The sequence below is a fragment of the Chelonoidis abingdonii genome, chromosome 5 (genome assembly GCF_003597395.2).
Source record: "Chelonoidis abingdonii isolate Lonesome George chromosome 5, CheloAbing_2.0, whole genome shotgun sequence".
Lineage (NCBI taxonomy): Eukaryota > Metazoa > Chordata > Testudines > Testudinidae > Chelonoidis > Chelonoidis abingdonii.
The window spans coordinates 144,514,611-144,533,271 of NC_133773.1; the positions used below are offsets into that span (position 1 = coordinate 144,514,611).

An 18,661-nucleotide genomic window follows, 5' to 3' on the forward strand; every position below is an offset into this window, starting at 1 on the left:
CCTAGCCCCGCCCCCTGCAGGGAACGCCCCGCCCCCAGGGAGGATCATAGATGCCCCTCCCCCCAGCAGGGAACCTCCCTCCCGCCCCAGGGGGAGCCTAGCGCTAATCAGCCCCCCCGCACCCCCGCGGGGAGCCACCGCCCTCTAAGAGGAGCCTGGTCTGCCGCGGGAGGGGCCTGGACCCCCCCCCCGGCTCCCGCCCCTTCCCCCAGCAGGGAACCCTCAGTCCCCCCAGGGAGCATCCTGCCCCCCACCAGCTGCAAGCACCTTCCCCCCCCAGCAAAGCGACATGCAGCTTTCTCTTCCCTCCACGCCAGCTGGGAGCACCCCAAAACCCCGATCCTTACCCCCTGCCCCTCAGCTACCAGCACTTCATCTCTCCCTGCGACCTTGATTTCCCAGCACCCCCTCCCCCAGCATGCAGCCCGTGGCACCCCCTCCCCAGCATAGTCCTCTTTCTCCAACCCCCGAGCTGGGAGCACACCCAGTACCTTCACCCCCAGCAGGAAAACCATGTTCCCTCCCAGCCCAGAGCCAACTTCACTCTGCACCAGCTGGGAGCACCCTGCACCCCCGGTGCCCATGCAGACAGCATGCAGCTTCCTCCCCTAGCCCCCTGCAGCAGTGGGTGATGTGGACTCAGGACTCTTCAGTTACGTGTCATATGCCTGACGCTGCTGAAGGTGAGTCTCCTGTTTGCACAAAGGGAAGGAATCTGGGCCTCTGGAGCAGGAGGGGAGTTTGGCTCAGGTGGCTCCACGTAGCCATAGGGGTGAATGGGGCTCTGCGTGGGCACGGACGTAGCAGCGTGAATGCTTATTGCTTCAGTAGGAACAGCAGATTAGAAAACCTGCCATACAGTGAGAGACTCCAGGAGCTCAATCTGTTTAGTTTAACACCGAGAAGGTTTAAGGTGCAGGGACTTGGTCCCAGTCTATAAATACCTACCTGGGGAGCAAATATTTAATTATGGACTCTTCAGTGTAGCAGCAGAAGGTCTACCACAATCCAATGGCTGGAACTTGAAGCTAGACAAATGCAGACATAAATAAGGTGTACATTTTTAACGGTGAGAGTGAATAACCATTGGAACAACCTATCCAGGGGTGTGATGGATTCTCCATCACTGGCAAGTTTTAAATCCAGATGGGCTGGTTTTCTAAAAGCTCTGCTTTAGGGATTATTGTGGGCAGGTCTCTGGCCTGAGCTATGCAGGAGGTCAGACTAGGTGATCACAATGGTCCCTTCTGGGCTTGGAATCAGTGAATCTGTGCACGGAGATGTGTGTCTAGAGCCACAGGCAGAGCTCTGCAGTGCTAGCCGAGGTCTGACAGCCACCTCTCCTTCTTACTCTCAGCAAGTACAAGCAGCATTTTAGTTTAGTTCAGTTCAAAGCTTGGCCTGCAAAAGACAGGCCAGTATCCGGCAGCAAGACGAAGCCAGAGTGGATGAGGAAGTCTCCACAGTTGGTTATAATTTGTATTATCATGGCAGGTGGGTGCATGTTCCTGGGCATGGAGAGTGGGGTACGGGGGCACCCGAGTGAGAGACTGCGGGGAGCGGGCTAGGTGGAGCACTGGCCAGCTTTGGTTGGAGCTCATGAGAATTTAGAACCATTTCAGATTCAGTTTACTATCATGTTTCTCAACACACTGTCTGAACGACAGGGCAACCATTGGAATGAGTGGTACCACGCCTGAGAATGTGGGATTTGTTCCTGCAGAGCTCAGACTCCGGCTCATCGGCTGTATAGGAGCAGGCCTTTGAGTGTGATCTCAGTTTAGTCGCTTCCCCACTCTGTGACTCAGTTTCCCCATCTGAGAAACAAGGATAAGGATACTAGCCTCCCTTGTAAAGCACATTGAGATCTTCTGGTGGGAAGTGCGAGATAACTAGGCTTGGAAGGATTAGCTTTTTATCAGTAAATGTCGGTAAACATCAATTTCAGTGTATAAACACCCAGACCAAGACAAAATTATTTCCACCCATACTAATCGAAAGTGACACCTCGGCAACGTAAGACAAATGGGGAGCGAAGGTCTAGGTTGGATATTAGGAAACACTATTTCACTAGGAAGGAGGTGAAGCACTGGAATGGGTTACCTAGGAAGATGGTGGAACCTCCATCCTTAGAGGTTTTTAAGGTCAGGCTTGACAATGATGATTTAGTTGGGGTTGGTCCTGCTTTGAGCAGGGGGTTGGACTAGATACCTCCTGAGGTCCCTTCCACCCCCGATATTCTATGATTCTATGAAATGGTGCTTTTGAGAGCTATGAGTCCCACCTTGATGTGTATAAAACACGCTGGTGGAATTGGAGCAGGGGTGCTATTTAAGTGTGTGTGGGGGGCAGTTGCCTCCATCCCCTCCACCCATGCTTTACCACGTTCATTTTAGGAATGAGGAGGCAGTGGGGTGAGGATGCTGCTGGAGCAGGGGGTAGGGGATCTTTGCTACACCATATGATTGCAGCTTCCCCTTCTAATTTTGCACAACTGTGAAAATAGAAATGAATAAAAAATGAAAAAAAATGCTTTAAAATAAGCATTGATTTTCTCGGTTGAAATTATATTTAAAAAAGTCAAGTTCTGTCAAGCCAATATGTGAGAACTGGGTAGTGTTATGATTATTTCTTAATAGCACTTTCCTAGCACCTCTCATCCAGGAGTTTCCTGGCATTGTACAAACATTCCTTTTAAAATCAAGATGGGGTGTTTTTCTCAAAGATCTGCACTAGTTCAAACAAATACTATTGGGGGAAGTTCTCTGGCTGCGATATGCAGGAGGTCAGATTAGATTGTTGCCGTAGTCCGTTCTGCTCTTGGGAATCTATGAATTAACCCTTCCCACAACTGTATGAAATAGGAAAGAGAGATGAAGCCCCTTTTTACAGATCGTAAAACTGAGGCACAGAGCAGTGAAGTGGCACAGAGCAAGGAATAGAACACAGGAGCAGCGTGTGTCCCAAAGCTAAGCAAAGATTGTCTGCTGGTTAGCTCAGCCTCACGTCTCCAGGAATGCTTATCCCTCCATGCTCATGCATGAGGGTAGGTCAGGAGTCCACGAGCTGGCTCAAGGCCGGTTTTAGGCTGATTCACCCGAATCCCTGGAGTTGGGCCCTGCGCCAGGGCCCCTCGACTTAGGGGCCTTTTTCATTTTTTTTTTTACTCACCTGGCGGGGGGTCAGCTCTGGGGTCTTTGGTGGCATTTTGGTGGCGGGGGGGTCCTTCGGTGCCACGGAAAACCTGGAGCAGACCCCCTGCTGCCAAAGTGCTGCTGAAGCCCCAGACCACCGCTGGGTATTCGAATTGGGCCCCGCAGTTATAAAGCTGGCCCTGACCAGGCTGCTGGCATTATGCACCGACCCCAGGATGGTGGGAATGAGGCTGAAGTCAGTTGGTTGGCTGGTTCCTGATTTGATGTAGCCCCCAAATAGGCATGGTTATAAGGCAATATCCTCATTATTTCATATTGATGTGGTGGCAACAGCCCTGGTGTGCTGGGCGCTGTACGAATGAAGAGGGCGACATTGATCCCTCCCCCACATGATGACCCCTGGCTCTTCATAGCACTTTTCAGCAGTAGATCTCAAAGCAATCAGTGGTGTTGTCCCCATTTTACAGATGGGGAAACTGAGGCACAGAGCAGGGACTTGCCCTCCATCACCCAGAACACCAGTGACAGAGCCAGGAATATAACCCCGGTCTCCTGAGACTCCGTCCAACGCTTTGGCCCTAAGACCAACCTTCCTTTGGAGCCCTTGTAAGCTGTTACTCCTCCTTGCTCTCTTGGACTCCTCAATATTCTCTGTCATTCCTGCCCAGCAGGGTGTGTTGATGGGACTCAAGGCCTGTGGGCAGAGGTGGGACAGTGAGATTCAGGCGTGTTGGGAGAGGGGCAGGTCAGACAGGTAAGGGTTGGACAAGTCGTGGGGGAGAAGACCAGAGGCCCACAGGGAGGGAGAGAACCTGGGAAAGAGGAGGCCTCTGGCAGAGGAACGTGGGGAAGGCTGGGAGGCAGGGAAAGTTGGGATGGGAGAGGAATCGGGGTACGGGAAGACCAGGAGGTGGGCAAAGAGAGACCCTGGTGAAAGAGGAGAAAGTATCCATCCACCCACCTACCCAAAGTGTGTGATACACGCATCCCGGCAGGGTCTGGACAGAGGCTTGGGAATGGATGACCCTTGCTTCTCCGGGACCAATAGGGTGACTGTGCCCACAAAGGGGCACATCGCATTCCCAGCCCTCAAGCCGCCCCAGCAGCAATGTGCTGGACGGGACCCCCGTTCTGTTTATTTCGCCTTTCCCTGGGAATCCCAAGCAGTTCGGCAGTGCTGCCACCTGAGGACACCGGAGATCAGTAAATCAGCGCTTTGCCGGGTTGGGATGCTGCTTGCGGAGGGAATGCTGGTGATGAGGCTGCAGGACTGAGGTTTCCTTTGGGCTTCATAATAAATCCGTGTTGCTTCCAACTCTGCCTGCTGCTTCCCCTTGCTGGGGTATACGGGATCACCCGAGAGGCTGCCACAGCCCCAGGAAAGCTGGGACCCTTATCCCAGCTCTGTGGCTGTGAACCCCAATCTGATTCCTTTCCGGGTGCTCCCTGGTCTATACCTCACACCATTGAGAGCGAGGGGGCTGGGATTCCCCTGTCATCCCAAACCCAGCCTGGTGACTGCTGAGGCTGGCAATGCCCTGCAGAGCCCTCTGCATGCCTACCAAGATGTTACCAAGACTCTTCTGTTGTGCTGTTGGCAGTTGCTGTGTTCCGCCCCAGAGGTGGCTGCATTTCTGATGCACTACTGGGAGGGGTGAGGCTTACATGTCCTCTCGCCCTGTAACTTCTTACTACCCTGTTGACGTGCTCCAGGACACCGAAGGATGGATGCACCTTATCTCCTAATTCCCCCAACCTGCACTTTGTTTATGTGGCCTCACCCAGCACTTTGGGATGGGAAGAATTACCGAACCTCCTTCGTAATCACAGGGAAAGCTCCTGCTTCAGGCTAGGCTTGAAGGCTTACAGGGTTAAGAAAGAGCTTGGGGTGCTACAGGTGGTCTAGTTTATTGAGAGCAGAGCCAGACCACTTGGATTCTAGTCCCTGTAATGTCACAGGCTCAGGCAAGTGACTTAATGATTGGAGCCTCAGTTTCCCCATTTTAAAATAGGGATCATAATATTTACCCAAAATTAGCTGTTTCTACAGTGCATCGAAAATCGCATGCACTGCTACTGTAGCACCAGCATGGGCTGTGGGCTTGTCAGGGCTCCCAAGCTAAAAAGGGTTTGTTTGGTGGGTTTTTTGGGGGGGGCGGGAGGGTGTGTCTGGGGAAAAAAAGCAACAAGGTCCTACAGGCAATACGGTTGTGACTCATTAGGGGGCGCTATTCTCTCAGAGTCAGTGCTGCCGACCTCAGTGCTCTAGAATGGTATGGCCAGGGCAGTGGTGTGCCTACAAATGCCTGGATGAGAACAAGAGGCAGTGTGGTCTAGTGGGTAGGGGTTTGGCTTGGGAAGTCAGGTGAGCTGGGTGCTAGCCCTGGTTCTACCACCTACCTGCTGTATCACCTCGGCAAGTGACTTCCCCTCCTTTCCTTTGGGTGTCTTGCCTCTTTAAGACTGCAGGGGAGGGAGGCTGGCTGTGCAGCGCCTAGCACAGAGGGGCCTTGAGGTGCTACCGGTAATAATGCAGAGCTGATGTCATTGTGTTACTACAGATCCCATGGCGTTTTCCCAGGCGGAGGGGTGTTGCCTCTTTCTGTTGTATTAACTGCATCCTCCGGCCTTCTGCTCCAGCTGTCGTGTCAGTCGCATACCACGTTCTTCTCCTCGCCCTGTGCTGAATTCCCACGTGTTGTGTAGAGAGGCCCAGTGCTGTGAGCATGGAATTAGGAGCGAGGTGACATTGCTCTGAGCCCAGCCCCACTTCTTAGTTGCTACATAACCCCGAGCAAGTCAATTCACTTCCCTCCTGGCCTCACTTGGATATTTTCTGTTTATTCACCTTTCAAACGTGCTTTGAGATCCTGATCTGGGAAATGCTCAGCATTGTTCTGTCACTGAATCTGGGCACTGTGAAACAGCTGCTGCTTTCCACCCCAGAAGAGTGAGAAGGTGTCAGGCCTTGGGTCAACAGATGTGGTTGTGGTTCTTCAAAGCTAACCCTCATCCCAGGATCGTTTTGTTAGGTGCATTCTGGGATGGTGCCGCTGCCAGCTCCCAGCATGTCAGCCAGGGAATTGGGATCAAGGCCCACGACGGGCTCATGTGACAGTTTTTGGAATTAAATCTGAACATGTCCAAAGTCTGAATCGGGGCATTTTGGTTCTGGTCCTTCTAGAGAGAGCGGGGAGCTGAGAAGGTGGGGCTGCAGAGCCCAGGGCTGGTTGAGGTTGGGTCTCTCGTCATGCAGAAGGAATCCGCTGGGATGCAATGTCCCCAGAGCAGGTGTTTGCCACGGCCAGCTGCCTTGAGGCACTGGGTGCTGATTGAGGCACTGTGGAAAGGCACAAATGCAAACAGGAGAAGGAAGGTTCGGCATGCACACCCGGACAACTCTTCAGGGAGTTCTTGCATCCCTCTGGAGCATCTAGAAGTTCCTAAAGCTCACGCTGCAGGCTGTCAGCAGCCTGCGGGCATCAGGAAGGGGTATGTGGGGGCTACAAGGAATTTCCCTCCAGGTCAGAGGGGCAGTGACGCTGGGAGGGGGGGTGTCACCTTCCTCTGCAGCGTGTGGGTGCAGGTCGCTTCCCAGGATTATCTGGGCATGTCTCATGACTGTGGGGGCCTCGGGCACTGGTGCCGCTCAGTCCCTCTGATTCTGTCTCTGGGGCACATACTAATCCAGTCCCCTGCGGCCTGTAATACTTCGGTCTAATTCCAGGTGCAGGGTCGGGGCGTGGGTGCTGGTTGGGGTCAGTGGCCTGGGCTGTACAGCAGGGCAGATGGGATGGTCTGGTGGTTCCTTCTGGCCTTAACCTCGGTGAGTGGCCGAGGAGAAGCAGTCAGCCTAGGCGGGCCGTGTACCCTCAGCTGGCTATGGCAAGGAGCAGGCAGGATGGCCCCATGGAGCAATCCCTGTCTAGACCCAAATTCACCACTCACAAGGAAGCCTCACACTCCATGCAACCCCCTGCAAACAACAGGGCTCGAGGAGCTCAGATACCACGGTGATGGGTGTGGGATAAGAACCAGAGTAGAATCCAAGCCTTCCCCGTCCCTCCCCCAGCAGGAGCTAATCGCAGCTTCTCAGCCTGCCCCAACGTCTGGGAGTGATCGGAGCCCTTCTGACTTAATCAGATCGGAGGCTTTGTCTGGGTGTTTCGCCCCTCAAGCAAGCGCCAGGGAAGCACTTTGCCAGCTCAGCGCCACTGGAACGGGGGCCCGATCCTGTGGTGCCCTCTACATTTTTTGCTTTTGGGGGTGTAGCACGAATCAGAAAGGCATCTTGCGTCTCTAACAGTGCAAGAGAAAGGCAGGGCCAGGCCACTGGGCCAGGATTTCTGAACCTGCCTGCCCGATGTTCTGCTTCTCCATTCCCCTATTCAAAGGTGCTGAGCCCCTGCAGCTCCCATTGACTTCCCTGGGGTTTGTGGGTGCTGAGCACCTCTGCAGAATTAGCCCAGCTTACATTAAGGTGCCTTAATAAGGGTCATGTAGGAGCCTAGCGTTAGCCCCTCTGCAGTGGCAGGACGGGGCCTGGGCTGGAGTGGTGGATTTGGGGATAGGTGACAGATCGAGGGGGCAAGCCAGCTCCACCCAGCCACCTACGTGCTCCTGGATCTGTGGCTGTTCGGTCTTCCCATGTGTTTCTGGCCTAGTCGGATGCCCCATAGCCGCTGCAGAAACCTGTCCTACAAATATTTAATGGAGTGACAGGCTCCTGCAGTGTTTGACATCCTCCCCCAAGCCCCGTTCTCGGCGTGCAGGGTGCGTCTCGCGGTTATCTCGCTGCTGCCTCGCTAACCGTGGAGCTGGCTCCCTCAGGGGCTTTGCTGTTTGCCTGGCATTAGGAGATCGTTTCTGAGACGTACTGGGGGGGCTGCAGATTCCCGCAATGGGGGCTCTCGGTGGTGACTCCAGCAGCAGCTGGCGGGTGATATGTGACCTCATAGCACCGTATGCCCCAGAAAGGCAGACGCACCTGTTGATGGAGTCAGTGCACTGCCGGGAGTCAATGGCAGTCCCTGGAGGGGGAGGGGGCCCTCACTAGGGCCACTGCAGAGCACTACCCCACTGCCTGGAGCTCTCCCTTTGCACACTGCAAACTGTAGGACTCAGACAGGGTGAATAGGAAGGGAAGGGAAGCAGGACCGGGGGGACAGGAGGTGGACAATGAGGTGAACTGAAGGGGAGGTGGGGCCAGGTGAAGGAGGAATGGGAGGGGAGACAGGGCTGGACAATAGGCAGAGGGGAAGTGGGGTCTGAATGAGGGGGCAGTAGGAGGGGAGGTGGGGCTGGGCAATCTCACAATCAGCCGATTGCTGATGCCCGGCTTGTGGGGCAGTGGGGGCTGGTCGCTGACACTTGCTTTGTCTGTTCATAGTAATTCAGTAATCGCAGATGAACCTGTCTGCAGACACATTTGCTCACACCCTCCTCCCTTCGGCAGCCATCTGTCTCTTGCCTTCGTAGATTGCCAGCTCTTTGGGGCAGCGTCCATGGTTTCCTATATTGCTGTGCAAAACCTAGCACAGCAGGGCCCCGATCCTGACGAAGGCCTCTGGGCACATCTGTAATTAAAGGGGAGCGTGCGCCTGACACTTCCTATTATAAGACCCTGTTTTCAATTGCTCATAATGTTGCAAATGCTACCTATTTGGACATCCATTTTCCAAGCCAGGTGTCTGTCTCAGGCTGACTATTTTGGGAAGTTTCGGCAAAAACAGTTCAGCCATTTCTTAAAATGACATTAGGGGAAAATCCGTTGTTTTGCCCATGTTAAAAAAAAAATCTTACTGTTGGTTCTTTAAGATGCTCTTGTGCCCTCATGCATTGGAGAAGGGACTTGAAATTTCAGAAGGAGGGGGTCACCCTGGAGTCAGGGAGGTGCCTTTTGCTGTTCCCATGAGAAAACCCTCCAATTTGGCCAAGTTACAAGCCTTGGAAAAAATCTCATTTTGCACATTCTCAGTAGACACGTGTTTGAGTTTGGCAGCTAAATTCTCTGAAGATTCCATGTGCACTGAGCATGCTCCTCCTTAAGACCGGTCTGTGCATGGTCCAGCCGCGCGGAGCGATGGAGCATGCTCCTTCCCAGGGCTGCGGGGGACGAACAGGACTTCCACTGCTCTTTGCAGGGTGGGGGAGGATACTGAGGCTCCAGGCAGCTAAACCAAGAGCAAGAAGGCTGTTTCCCCCGTTCCGTTAGTGCGGCTGCCCCTGCAGCGAAGAGGAGGGATGTAGGCTACGTCTCAGGAAAAGCTTTCTAACTCTAAGGGGAGTTAAGCTCTGGAACAGGCATCCAAGGGAGGTTGTGGAATCCGCACCCTTGGAGGTTTTTAAGAACAGGTTGGACGAACCCCTGTCAGGGACAGTCTAGGGTTACTTGGTCCCGCGTCCATGCAGGGGCTGGATGTGATGAGCTCCCAAGGTCCTTTCCAGGTTGATGGCTCCGTGACAGCGCATGTCAGGTGTTGAACCGAGGAGCTGGCAGGGTGCAGAGATGAAGGAAAAGTCACCGTTCCCCTTCCTCCCCCTCCCGGGAGGACTGCGAGCAAAGCCCGGCCCCAGCACATCCCTTCCCCGACCTGCTCACCCGCCCCGGCAGCTGTTGGGTTCGGCCCACTCCAGGCCAGGGCCTCTGGCTGAACAAACGGGAGCAGCAGCTGCTGCCTCATGCCAGTACCTGTTCCATACACAGGCTCCATGGGGCAGTGGGAGGAGGGAGGGACCTGCAGCACCTGGCGTTTCACTTCAGCACATGTCTCTGTCTCCCCTCCAGCCGCCCCAACCCCCCGTCCTCCATCGGAGCGTGGGCAGGGCACTGCAAAGGACAGGCGGATATCTGGGAATCCCAGCTGCGCTGCAGGGGAAACCTGGAGAAACTGGAATTTTTCTTCAGCTCCATCCGTCCCCACGCCTAGCTGGGGACCCAGCTGTTGTATTTCGAGCGGGCCCATCACTTCACTGCCTACGTGCAAAGAAATCCTGTGATCCCGAGCTTCTCCTGGCCATGCAGTCCTGCCAGGGACAAAGTAGCTCCCATCACACACCAGGGCTGAAGATGGGCAGGTGAGGTCTGAGTATCTGCTTTTATCAGAATGGCCAGGGGCAGGGAGCAACCAATGGATCAGGTGTCCCGGTCCAGCTGGGGAAACCATCATCTGTCTATCTGCCTGTCTTACGCCCATATCCACCTGCCTCATCTGTCCGTCCACCCCCTTGGATTGTGTGTGTGCCTCTGGCGTGTCCCCCATGTCCTGCCCCGGCTCTCAGTCTGGGAGTCGGGCTGGCAGTGAGAGCAGGACTGGAGCCAGCTTGCTGGCAGCACGCGGAGACGGCAGGGTAAGCGAGCCAGAGCCAGTGCTAGGATAGAGAGCAAGGCCCAGGCCTCAGTGAGACACTGCGAGTGGCGGGGGAAACGTCTCTTCCAGTTACACGTTCAGAGCTCTGAGCCCCATCACAGCCGCCTGGGTGCGGGTTGGGACCACATCTGTCTTCCTTGAGCAGCTCCAGGTTTAATGGATCTAGAATGAGAGCAAACGTCTTACCATCCCCGTGGCACTGGTATGACAACGCATAATTGACTGGACGACAGTGGCATATCCTGGGGGAGCGTGTGAAATGTGACAAGAGCTGAAGGAACTGGCCTGGGTCATTGTCTGTCGGCGGATGGGCTGTGTGCTGGGAGGGTGATGGGAGATCACAGGCACAGTCGCTGAAGATGAAAATGGGTCCCAATGAGCTGGGGATTGGAGAAAGGCCAGAACTTCCCGCTTGGATCTGGCTCTCAGTGGCTCTGTAGTTTGGGAGCACCAGAGTCTGGCTTTTGATTGGGATCCATCTCCATGAGTGACGGGATTTCCCAATAACCCAGCACGCCCTGGGCAGCAGCTGCAGTACGATCCGGGGGAGCATTTCCAGGCCTCGCTGCTGAAGAACCAGAGGGGCCAGGCAGAAACGCTCCTGTGTTCTGGTCAGCGGCTGGAGGGTTGCCCCTAAATGCGAGGGAACTGTTAGAATGTGTGCAGCACCCGGGGCCTACGTGGGGTTTTAAAGACCAGGCTCCTGCGTGAGGATCGTACAGCCTAAATCTTGTGTTACTGTACGGTGGCCAACAGGTGATTGTAGGGTCCCTGGTGAGCGTCTCTGTGTGGTCATAGGGACTTGGATGCATTGGGGTGTTATCATGGGCAGTCTCGGGTGCATCGCCAGGCTACTACAGGGCTGCTTGCAAGGGTCTGTCCCGAGTGCTGGCGCACCGTCATAGGGTCTGCCCTGAGCTCTAGTGCACTACCAGAGGGTCCTTTGGGGAGCGTGGATGCAGACTCTCTTTGGGGCAGGGCCTGTCATTTACTGCACCCAGCACAATGGGGTCCAACCTGGTTGTGGCCTTTTGAAACTACCACTCTCAGGGTGCCGCTGTGGCCAAAAGAACGAATGTGATCCTGGGACACTTAACCAGGGGACTCTCCAGTCGGAGCAGAGAGGATATTTGACCTCTGTATTTGGCACTTGTGCAACCACGGCTGGAATCTTGGGCCCAGTTCTGGCGCCCACCGGTCAAGAAGGATGTTGATAAATTGCAGAGGGTTCTGAGAAGAGCCAGGAGAATGATCAGAGAGTTAGAAAACCTGCCTGGTAGCGATAGACTCAAAGAGCTCCATCTGATTTTAGCCTCACAAAGGAAGGGTAAGGGGTGACTCGCAGTCTATAAGAAGTTACCCAGGGAACAAATATTTGATAACGGGCTCATTCTAGCGGAGGAAGGTCTGACATGATCCAATGGCGGGAAGTTGAAGCTGAACAAATTCAGACAGGAAAGAAGGTGTACATTTTTAGCAGTGAGAGTGATTCTTGCCAAGGGTCGCGGTGGATTCTCCGTCACTGACAATTTTATATCCAGATGGGATGTTTTCTAGCTATTGTGGGGCAGGTTTCTGGCCTGTGAGATCGATATTAAATCAGAATAGTTAATAATGACCCCCACTGGCTCTCCGACGGGCACCGGAGCGCTGACAGTGCTACTGGGCGACAACTGACACACACACACCCCTACTCCCAGCGAAGGGACTGATCTCAGCTCCACAGCGACCCTCCAGCCCGGCTGATAGAGACTGGAGCAGATTGGCTCAACTGTGTTGCTATTTCCTTCTCCTGTTAAAATGTCACCTCCCGTGTCCCCCCTTTCTACTCAGCAAGGGACAGGGGCAGGGGGCAGGCCAGGCCCTGGTGATCAGCTATTGAGCTGCCGTAGCTTAGTGCATCTTAATTACCTGGCAGAGCAGGCAGGAAGCAGCTCATTGTGCGCAGTGACAAGCAGCACTTAATCTATCAGGCCGTGCCAGAGCTCCCCGCAGGCCGGCTTTCCAGCAAGGGCTGAGGAATGGCGGGAGGCGCGCCCAGGGGTTTGTTTTTATCTAAACAGAGGGAGGACGATACCCACCGCAAACCCCTCGCATGCCGCCGGCGCAGGTGAATCCACTCCAGGCCGGATAGGCCATCTCGGAGATCATAGTGCTGGGCTGCCCGGCTCTGCCCTGAGCATCACGAGAGCACAGAGGGGGCATGAGCACCACCAGTCGGTTCTTCCCAGCCTTGCTGCACCCCTTGTACTGGTGGTTTCTGCAACATGGGAAACCGCCTGGCTAGGGACCAGGCTGAGGCCCTGCACTTTCACTTCACACGCAGCCAGCAAAGGGGCATGTGCTTTGGTGGCAATCGGGCTAGCTCAGGACGCCATGCAGCGTGGGGAAGAGGTGCAGCCTCAGGAGCAGGGGAGAACTTGCCCAGGGCGTGGGCTCACGTGCTGGGGTTGGGGGGGCCAGAAAGTGGCAGGCCCCTGGACACCAACACAGACAGAAGCGGCTGTGGGTGCTAAGGCTGGGACTGGCCTTGGGCAAGGTGGCAGCTGAAGGAAAGGCCCCACTGGTATCCCATTTAAGCCCTGGTTTGAGGATGACAGTGTCTAGGCCTGGATTCCAGAGAGCACGGGTACCACAGGATTTGAGCACGTGCGTCAGTGCTCTCCTGAATCAGGGTCAGGGACACACATCGATCATTATTGGATGTGTGGCACCATCAGGCAGCAGGCTCCTTTAGCTGTGGCCTGGTGGACAGCATGCTGGGCTAAGATTCAGGAGATCTGGGTTCTGATCCCGGCTCTGCTGCTGTTCTGCTGGCTGACCTGGGGCAAGTCACATCCCTCCTCTGTGCCTCAGTTTCCCCATATGTAAAACAGATAATGCGTCTGAACTGCATGGCTGGCCCTGCTGCTGTAACAAGTGGAACCAGAACCCCAGAGCTAGACACTTCCTGAGCTTTGGATTTGGGTTCCGCTCTGTGCGGCTCCAGTCCTGACCCTGCTGCAGGAGCAACTCCCTGAGCTGGGCAGCTGTAGCAGGCTATTGCAGCCACTGGGGGGGATGTGATCGTGGGCAGGAGCCATGCTCAGGGAGATGAGAAGCTTGAATCATGTGGAGTCTTTGGGCAGGATAGCTGGGAGCTCAGAGCTGAGCGGCTGGGGAAATGGAGTTCAGCTGCAGCAGCAAGGAGGCCTGCAATGAGGCGGTAGCGTTAGTCAGGCCACGGGGTTTGGTTGTTGATAAAGGACAGGGGAAAGAAGAGGGTGATGCGGGCAGAGAGGAGCTAGACGGGTCCAGCTGGATTCCCTGTTGGAGCCAACAGCTCCACCCCACTCATCCTCTCCTGCCCCCTTCCCCAAGTGCTCTCTAGCGCCCCCAGCAGGTGCTGCACTCACTGCCAACCGCAAGCATCCAGCTGCGGGGTTGGAGACCCAGAGGGAGAATCCCTGTTCTACCCGGCTCCGGGTGCTGGATTTGAACTGGGGCCCTGGCGGTGAGTGCTGGGGTGCTTGCCTCACAGCTGCTCCCCTGTTGGGATGCTCAGTGGACGCTGTGCTTTTGTCTTAGCAATTCCCTGGCCTCCTGCAGGTGCAGACCCAGCCCTCTTTGCAAGCGTGGCGGGGTTTAGCCCCAATGAGACAGGTGAGTCTCTCACCACCCCATTTTCCCAGGGTAGGGCAGTGACGAGTCGGAGGTCAGCAAGTCAGAGGCAGAGCCGGGCAGAGTTTTCTGATTCTCCAGCTTAGATCCTCTGTGGTGTCACCAGAAGCGGGGTTTCTGTGTACTGCTCCTTTAAGAATAATATCAGCGCTCTCCTTCAGCCTGTCTGCAGGGGGCACTTTCTGTGAGTCACATTCAGGAGGGCGGCTGTTACAGCACCAGTCATGCCCACCGCGCTCTCTCTCCCCAGGACCCTGTGCCTGGTGTTTCTCCTGGTCTCACCCAGACCAAGAAGGCCTCTCTGCTGAAAAACGTGCCACGTCCTTCCTCTGTGGCTGGGCTGCTGTACGGGCTGCGCCGGACAAACCCCAACTGCCCGCTGGAATGTCCCAAAAGGTTTTGCTCCCTCTGGTCAGACCCCAGATGCCGAAATGGATGTCTCTGTCTTGCTATGTGCATCTTTGGCCTCAGGTACTGGAGAGATCAGATTTCCTTCTGCTGCTGCAGCCTCTCACGACAGCTGCCTTCCATCAAGACAGTGATGCCAATACAAAGAGTTTGAGACTCAGGAGTGCAGGGTGAACACTTCCAGGGGCGCTGCGCCTAGACAGTGGAACTCTCTGCCACAAGAACTACAAGACCACGGCCCTCACAGCACTCAGAACGCAACACTACCCTCATCCCTTTGCCTGATCTTCCCCCATCTGCGTTCCTCTCATGTACAAGCAGTCACCAACCTGAGACTCTGAAGTAGCTTAGGGGAGGAAGAGATAACTTTCTCCCCTCTCAGCTCCCGATCAGGACGTTGGAACCACCCCCCAAAGAAGAGAAAATCCAACCTGGGCTTTAGACCAAGCCTAGTCTGTGCTGGAGCCCATCACCATGGCATCTAGGTCCCAAGATCTGAGACTGAGAAATAGCACATGGCTTTCCTCCTCGCCAGACATGTTCCTGGCCTGAGCTCTGCCTTCCCAAACCCGCCTCCCTGCACTGCAAAGTGGGCTTTCTCGAATGGTTTTAATTCCCACCCCTGGCTAAATGAGTATCAATTTTCCTTCCATTAGAGCATTGCTAATGAACGTAAATGAAAATACAGTGTGGGCTTTAAACATTATTAGCTTCCTGTCAGCTCCCAATTACTGCTTTGTCCCCAGAGTAACAGACAGTGATTTGCGGTTACAGCTGCGCCTCTCCTGCAGGACAAACACTTCAATCAACCCTTTAAATGCCTGTGACAACTTAATGGCTCAGCCTGCCGAGGGGTTTCAGCATGAAACCACCTAGTCGACAGCAGTAAGGCTGAGCTTGCTGCCCGGGTCGGGAAGAGGGGGAGGTGAGATCGGCATCACAGTGGCCCCCTTCGCTCCAGGTGCTGCAATGGCATTTTGGTCATTGCTTGAAAAAGAGAGGAGGAAGGAGGGGTACATCTGGAGATGTTGGATGGATGGACAGATAATTACTGTTATTATTTGCAGTATTGTCGTGTCCAGCGCCCCAGGGCGCTAGGCGCTGTACAAATGCAGAACAAAAAAGACAGTCCCCGAGAGCTTACAGCAGGGGGTGCGGATGGAGATTATAGCTAGATGGGTTGCTCTGGGGAGAGAAAGGGATATGGGGCTGGCTGGCTGGTGAGAGTTGGGGATGGATAGATGGATTGGAGAGTATGGATGAAGATGGCTGGAGAGAGAGATGAAGACGTATGGGGTGGATAGCCATAGAGCTAGGGAGTTGTTCCATCCCAGGCAGACGGTGTGAAGGGCTGTAGACAGACGTAGGAGTCTGAACTCATCAAGGCACTCGGCGTACTTCCTGCTGGCGAACGGGAAGGGAATTGGACAGAGGGTCAGGGTAAGTCGGTCAGCACTGTGTGGACGCACAGCTGCACAGACATATCAGTATTCACACACACGCTGACACGGCCACACCCACAAACACACAATCCCAGGCCCACGTACCGTCACTAACGAGTTGCATAAACACACACAGAGTCACTGAGAGACATGGGGTCCCCAAAACGCAGAGACTCTCAAACACATGCACGTTCTTAGGTCCACAAATACACACCCACTCTCAGAAACACACACCTCTGCTTAGTTGCATGGGCAAAAACACCTACAAACACAGACACAAACCCACCCACAGATCTGTGTGCACATGCGCAACCACGAGACAGACCCTCAGCCTCCGCACCCAGTGGATTCTTTTACCTTCTCTACCCTGATGGGCGCTCGGGGCCAGAAGCTGAATCCAGAGTGACTCCTCTGACATCATTGGAGTTACTCCAGTGTCATCCAGGGCAGGCGCTTGGCCTCTGGTTTTAGCCCAGCTCCCTGCTGCAGCCCCGGGATCCCCAAGGAGCCTGCGTGAGCTGCTCCTGCTCACAGTACCTGGTGATTTTGCCTGATAAGGACTAAAGGATTGAGCCCATCATCATCATATATGCTTCTAAGGTGCCCATCCCCATGATATCTGGGCGCTATCACATACATGGAGAAGGGCATCAGTTCCCTCAGGGAGAGGCACAGAGCTCCCATCTCCAGGGGAATCAGAAGTAGGTGACTTCTCTCCCAGAGCGCCAGCTGGGCCCATGTCTCAGCTTGGTTCTCCTGAGATGGTCTGCCGACGTAGACTCATCTCCATCACACACCTTCAGCCTCCTCTCTTGCGGGAGCGAGTACTGGCTGGAGGGGTGCTGCTGCACAGAAAGAGGGTGCCACTGAAAGCTCTCAGGAGATCTGGGGTTGACTTCTGGGTCTGCCACAAATTCTGTGCAACCTCGGGCACATCCCTTAATCACCAGGCCTCAGCTCTGGCTTCTCCTAAGGGCTTTGGGGCAGGGGCTGACCCTCTGCAATGTTCTATGATTGAAAATGACCATTCGTATCATTGTTGCTACCACTGTGCTTAAATTGCAGCCAACCGTATACGAAGCGTATCATGTAAGCTGTCAATGGAAAAGTCTATCAAGTACGATTAACACAAATGATGAAAGGTCTAGAAAACGTGACTTAGGAGGGAAGATTGAAAATATTGTGTTTGTTTAGTGTGGAGAAGAGAGGACTGAGAAGGGACATGATGACAGTTTTCAAGTAAATAAATGTTACAAGGAGGAGGGTGAAAAATTGTTCTTCTTAACCTCTGAGGACAGGACAAGAAGCAATGGGCTTAAATTGCAGCAAGGGCGGTTTAGGTTGGACATTAGGAAACACTTCCTAACTGTCAGGGTGGCCAAGCACTGGAATAAATCGCCCAGGGAGGTTGTGGCATCTCCATCGTCGGAGGTTTTGAAGAGCAGGTTGGACAAACCCCTGTCAGGGAGGGTCTAGATAATCCTTAGTCCTGCCATAGTGCAGGGGATGGCACTAGATGACCTCTCGAGGTCCCTTCCAGTCCTAGGATTCTATGATTGATTATCCTGGTTCAGTCCAGGTATCAGATCTGTATCTGAAGTTATGAATATTGAGTATGTATCTGTATCTCAAATGTGTTTGTTCCTGGGGTAACACTCACATCCAGACTATTGTAAATGGACTATTCAAGCTTGATGGGCCATTAAGAAGAATCAACTCTCCAGATAGCTCTCTCTGTGGACGCCTCAGCCAAAATATGGACCAGGGCTGCCCTGTGAGTCACTAAGCCATGTAAGGATATATGATGTGCTCATATGACCCTGGACTCCATCTTGGGCCAGTAACTTTCCACGCATCTGGGCTCTGTGAGCTTTGTTTGAGCCAGTACATTTCTGGGCACATGGCAAAGGGTCTAAAAGACCCCTGAGAGAACTCTATTTTGCCTCCTTCCTGCCCTAACTCTCTGGACTGTGGATTTACAACTGAAAGGAGCATATTGAACTATGGACTGAGGACCTTGCAATGTTTTGGAAGTTCCCAGAGAGACTTTACAAGCCAGCTGTCTGTTCTATCACTGCTACAAACCTGATATAAGGACTTAACAACTATTGTATGTATGTGATCTAATAACCATTAACTCTCTTCTTCTTTTCTTTTATTAATAAACCTTTAGTTATAATCACTAAAGGATGGGCATTAGTGAGATTATTGGGTGAGAACTGGGTAATGATCTCAAGTTGCAGTGGGGGAGGTGTCATAAACAGATAGCTAAGGGTTAATGTTTCTTTTACCTGAAAAGGGTTAACAAAGGGAACCAAACACCTGACCAGAGGACCAATCAGGAAACCGGATTTTTCAAAGCTCAGGGAGGGAATTTTTGGGTGTGAGTCCTTTGTCTGGGTCTCTGTGCTCTCTCGGCTCTAAGAGGGATCTCTCTATCTCCAGGCTTTGCTAATCTTCTGTTTCCAAGTGTAAGTTCAGGTATAAGACAATATAGGTTTTTATATTGTTTTTGTATTTACATGTGTGTATTTTGCTGGAATGTTTTAAATTGTATTTCTTTTTGAATAAGGCTGTTTATTCTGTTTGTTTTCTTTTAAGCCAATGACCCTGTATATTGTCACCT

General features: G+C 53.7%; 1 long non-coding RNA gene across 1 annotated transcript in view; it reads left to right on the forward strand.

Moving 5' to 3' along the window:
* Positions 1-247: 247 nt before the first annotated feature.
* Positions 248-18,661, forward strand: part of LOC116814676 (uncharacterized) — a 34,608-nt gene continuing 16,194 nt past the window's right edge. The window contains exon 1 of the long non-coding RNA XR_004371307.2: positions 248-683. This is a non-coding gene — a long non-coding RNA (uncharacterized LOC116814676). The remainder of the gene's footprint in view (positions 684-18,661) is intronic.